Source organism: Marmota flaviventris, chromosome 15 (assembly GCF_047511675.1).
Source record: "Marmota flaviventris isolate mMarFla1 chromosome 15, mMarFla1.hap1, whole genome shotgun sequence".
NCBI classification, from domain to species: Eukaryota; Metazoa; Chordata; class Mammalia; order Rodentia; family Sciuridae; genus Marmota; species Marmota flaviventris.
In genome coordinates, this window is record NC_092512.1 from 83,126,773 (window position 1) to 83,132,809 (window position 6,037).

Sequence of the window (6,037 nt, forward strand, 5' to 3'; positions counted from 1 at the left end):
AAAATTAAAAGAATGAGGATGGAGCTCAGTGTTGGAGTACCTGAGGGTTCAATCCCCAGTACGAAAAAGAAAAAGAAAGGGCTTGGGCTGGGACTCAGTGGCAGAGCGCTTGCCTAGCATATGTGAGGCACTGGGCTCTATCCTCACACCACATAAAAACAAATAAAATAAAGGTATTGTCCATCTACATCTACCGAAATAAAGAAATTAAATAAAATAAAGAAATTAAATAAAATATAAAGAAAAAAGGAAAGAAGAAAAAAAAAAAAAGGAATCAAAAACCCCTGGCAACAAATATAGCAAATAAAGTGAAAGACCTCTACAATGGAAACTATAAGACATTCATGAAATAAATTGAAACAAATAAACGGAAAGATATTCTTTGTTCTTGGGTTGGGATAGTTAATGTTAAAAATCTTCATGCCAACCAAAGAAATCAACACATTCAATGCAATCTAAGCAAAGGACCAATAACATTCTTCACAGAACTAGAAAAAAAAATCCTAAAATTCATATGGAATCACAAAACACCTGGAACAGCCTAAGCAACCTCAAGCATAATAATAATAATAATAATAATAATAATAATAATGCTGAAAGCATCATAATACCTGATTTCAAAACATACTATAAAGTAATGATAACTCAAACCAGCATTGAACTAACTCCCATGGACTTATGGAAAAGAATATTTACAACTGTGAGGCCCACAGAGTGTAAACTCATTGATTCTCATGAGAAATAAATCCACTCATTTACAGATTTAATTTTGAATTTATTTTACAATTTAAATTTATTTTTAATGGATATATGACAACAAGAATTTTACATATTAATGGGATATCATTAATACTGATATTTCAATACATATATTGTATGATGTTTAAATTAGGCTAAACAAATATCAAACATTTATTATTTATTATGTAAACATTCAAAATCCTTTCTTCTTACTTTTGAAAGTAGATAATGGAGAGTAAAAAGAAGGGAATGAGGATAGGAACAGGAAAGACATCACTGAATGAATTTGACATCACTTTCATATATAAATATGTGAATATACCACAGTGAATCTACCACATCATGTACAACCACAAGACTGGGATCCTAATTAGAATAAGGTGTATTCCATATTTGTATAAAAATGTCAAAATATACTCTATTATCATGTATAACTAAAAGAACAAATAAAAAATAAGAGTAAAAGAGAAATGTACTTTATATTACATTAATTTTCTCCTCATCAAGAGAGAGCATCTGACATTTGCCATGACCAGGACGCTCAATTCTTAATCTGACACTGAACCTCATCCTGGTCCCAATTCTGATACCGGTCTCATCCAGAGCTGGATCTTTATTCTGGCCCTCACTCTGGCTGTGAAACTGATCCTGAGACTAACATTTACCATTATCATGAACATTCTTTGTCCTTCATCCTGACACTTTGCTGATCCTGACCCTTACATTCATCTTGAGCTAGTAATTGACCATCTTCCTGACCCTGATGATCATGGAACATAACCCTCATCCTAACTCTGACAATGACCTTGACGTTGATATAAACCTTGAAATGAATTCTGCCATTTACTGCCACTGTAAACATGACTCTAACTGTGAAGAGCTTGATGATCCTGAACCATATAGTGAATGTCTTCATGATCCTGATACTCAGCCTGACACACCCTCACCGTGACCCTGAAACTGTCCTGACCCTGATATACTTACATTCTGACTCTATGAATGATCATAACCTGCAACCTGATCCTTTCCCTAACTTTGTCTATCACTCTCACACTCACAATGCAACTCATCTTACTGATCCACTACCTTGAACCAAACCTTGACCCTCAATTTGACTCAGATCTGGATCTGGAACCTGGGCTTCACACTTAATTTTCTAATAATATATGTCAAAAGAGTGTGTTTAGTAGTGTGTTACTCTGTATTACAATATGTGTTTAAAATATTGTGTTTATATGTGAGTGTACTACTTTGATAAATATATGACATGATATACTATATTTAAGAGTGACTGGTATATTACTACATGTGGGATCATATGTTTGAAATACTGGTTAGCAACATATGGTAAGTGTACTATTATTTGTGATATATTTTAAGACATTGTATTTATAAAACATGGTGTTACTTAGTGATACCCACGAGAAACATTGAGTTTACACTCTGTAAACTGTGGATCCTGGTGCCAAGGTAGCATGGACTAGGGTCATTGTGTTGGACATTGTTATAATTTACTAGGAGTGATAGTCTACATGTATCTATTTTTCAACTCTATTCCATTCTGTTTGTTCTTTACTTGTGCCAGGACTGTTCTGGTTTAGACTTTTTAAAGTTTGACAGACTATTTTAACATCTAGTAGACAAAATCCTCTGTGTAAATTTTAACATTTTACAAATAGTTTTAATGTCTCTAAAAATCTATTTTTATTTGTTAAAATAAACACTGTGTACACAGTTAGTGATATATGTTGAACTTTTGTGTTTATCAGAGGATGATGTGTACCTGTATATCGTTGTATGTGTATAAGACATTGTGCTAGCAGTGTGAGGTTCATATTGTTTAATTATATTTTGAAACTGTTTAGGAGAGGTAGTTGCATGTGTTATCTGTGTACATTACATATGGGATAAGCATTGTGGTTAGCCCTATGCAGTACATGTGCTACCTTTTGTTTCCTTTTATGGATCTTGTGTGGTGCAGGCACTTGTTTATTTATGTAATGTTAAAATGCTGTGCTTACCAGGATTAGGGTGCAAGCCATCCTGAAGATTGTGATATAATTGTTGAGCATTACAGAGTGCTTGTACTACTTTTTTGAACAACATATGCTGAAACATTGCTTATTACAGTTAAGTGCCTTTTTAAACAAACAAACAAATCAATCAATCTTTGTTTTTGTTTAACAGAAACCCATGTCATGATTTAAGCCTGTCCTTCATTTGATTCTCAGGAACAGTGAAAAATAATATTAATTTTTCTTCATGAAGAAGAAGAAAGATAAAGAAGAAATTCATGCTAATCCAAATTACCTGAAACCACTGAACTTTTCCTTGTTGAATCTATTGTCTGTAAACTTTTAAAATTCCTGAATTAAGGTTAGATCCTGAAACTAAAATCCTAAGTACAAAATCCTAAAGTACCAAATACACTTAAATGATTTTTATAATAACTAATGACTTGGGAAAGAAAAATAATGAAAAACGTTAGTATACATGCAATAATAATAATAAAAAAAAAGACCCTGGGAAATGTCTTTAAGGTCATCAAAGCTCTTGAAGGTCATCAAGACCTCTGTGGCTTCCTCCACAAAAATAGCTCTATCTGATAAATATCTGTGTATGCATACATGCAAAGGTGAAGGGAGAGGAGAGGGTATGGGGGTGGGAAGGAGGGTAGAATGAGTCAGACATCGTTACCCTATAGATCGTTTAGATAACTATATGATCAATGGGATTCTACATCATATACAACCAGAAGAATGAAAAATTATACTCCATCTATATATGATGTGTCAAAGTACGTTCTACTGTAATGTATAACTAATTAGAACAAAAAATACATAAATTAAAAAATGAAAGTTTCTGCATATTTTTATAAAAAAGCACAGATTTTGGGATCACAGAGGTTCAAGTTTGAGTACCAGCTCTGCTTCTACCCTCTGTTGTGTGGATTCATGGAGAAAATTTAAGTTGGATCCTACATCTATCTGTTTTTTGACTCTATTCTATTCTATTTGTTCTTTACCTGTGCCAGGACTATTCTGGTTTAAATTTTTTTTAAAGTTTGATATACCATTTTAACATCTAGTAGACAAAATCCTCTGTGTGAATTTTAACATTTTATAAAATTTTTAATGTCTCTTAACTTCTACTTTTATCTGTTAAAATTTATACTTGGCTGTATCTCTGTGTGTACACAATTCCATAAAAAAGTGTATGGGTGGCGCTTCCATCTGGTATACTGAAGAACCCTGGAGAGGTGAAGAGAGTTAAGTAAGTGCCTTTTAAACTGAGTAATGAAATATCTGTGAAAAATTATATTTATAAGTACATTACATATACACATGGTGGTTTAGCAATATATATTAAAACTCCATTTAACAGAACTCTTTGTGTCACTGAGTTTAATGATTTGTGTGTGAAACGCTGAATTTACATGTGCACATATGTTGCATTGTTTAGTGATACATAGAAACCTTTGTTAAAATGAACTATGCATGTGTTACCAACAGCATGATATGTGTGCAACACTAGGTTTAAGCATATATAGTGCATATTCTAGTTAATATATGTTACCCTATTTTCCCTTTTGTGGCCATTTCTGGGCAATGATCAAAATAAAGTTCAATCCTGTTGTGACTTCTGACCAAAGCAAGAATCTCAAAAGGCATTTCTTTGCACCTTCCCACATTCGCAGGAAGATTATATCTTCCCCTCTTTCCAAAGAGCTGAGACAGAAGTACCATGCTTGATCTATGCCTATCCAAAAGGATGATGAAGTTCAGGTTGTGTAAAGACACGATAAAGGTCAGGTGATTGGCAAAGTGATCCAGTTTTACAGGAAGAAATATGCCATCTATATTGAACAGGTGGAGTGGGAAATGGCTAATATCACAATTGTCCATGTGGGCATTCACCCCAGCAAGGTGGTTATCATCAGACTAACAACACTGGACAAAGAACACAAAAAGATCCTGAAACGGAAGGCCAAATTTCATCAAGTAGGAAAGGAAAAGGGAAAATATAAAGAAGAAATAATTGAGAAGATGCTGTTGTAGGAACAGACGATATTTGACACCAAGGTATTAGCAGGAAGCAGATTTATTTATTGGCTGCAGCCAGGTCCAGAGGGAAAAGCTTTCGTTGTAATCAATCAATCCCTCTAAATGCCAAATTCAGAAAGTTTTAAAATTTTATCCACAGTGTGTCCGGGGAGGTGCTCAGAGGTTCACAATCTGCAGAAGTCCACACAAAAGCAGCATTTTCACTGTTCTGGGCAAATAATCCAGGCTTGGATACAAAAATCAAGGACACTCTGCAAAAATCAGCACCCCAGAAAGGGAATGTTCCCCCTCCTCTTTCTTTGCTGGCTGTTTCCAGGGAACCCAATTAGCAACACCTTGTCTTCTCTTTGAAATGCAAATATCCCTGTGAAGCTGGCCTGTCCAAGGCCATAAGCCTTGGATAGGAAGGGCAGCAGAATAAAATAGACACTAGTATTGCTGTATGTATATATGTGACTGTATAACCAATGTGATTCTGCAACCTGTACACTCAGAAAAATGAGAAATTATACCCCATTTGATTCAAATGTATGATATGTCAAGATCATTGTACTGTCATGTGTAACTAATAATAATAATAAAAAGTCAAAAAAGGGTCCTCCTTACCACACTCTGCATTTGTAAACACTCTTCCTGCCTGAAAACCATTACAAACAATCATATGTCATTTTAGACTAGAAAATCTACAACATTAGATAGCCCATAAATGTTGTGAAAGATTAATAAAGGGGTGTTCAGCTTCTGGAGTGCTGCTCTCCTCCAGGCCTGCAACCAATTTTAGTTATTGTAAGATAGAGCAACAGGAAATAGGAAGCTTAACTACATTGATCTCTTTTGCAGAGATTCTTGCTGCTATTCTAAGAATAATTATGGTGAGGGTCTTTGGAAAAACTGAAGATTTTCTGTGAAGCAGGAGGAGCCTCTACAATTCAGGACTAAAATAACCATATTTGCAACTTGCTTTAAAGAATGCCAAGATGAAAAAAAGAATACATGTTATAACTTGTTTAGCTAGGTTAATACAGTACAGAAAATAATGGTATATTTATGAAACACTTTGCTAACAATGTAGGGTACACGTATTATGTATTATATGATTCATACGTTGGTGATATATATTGAACCTCTCTGTGTAAGCAAGCTAAAATTTGTGTGTGTGTGTGTGTGTGTGTGTGTATGTTTGTTGTTGTTCTTTTCATTGGGTAAAAATTGTGCTCAGCAGTGTTTGCACG

The 6,037-nt window shown here is 34.2% G+C and overlaps 1 pseudogene; it reads left to right on the forward strand.

Moving 5' to 3' along the window:
• The first annotated feature begins 4,349 nt into the window (after positions 1 to 4,349).
• LOC114090592 (ribosomal protein uL24-like pseudogene) lies at positions 4,350 to 4,799 on the forward strand (annotated as a pseudogene).
• The last annotated feature ends 1,238 nt before the right edge of the window (positions 4,800 to 6,037 follow it).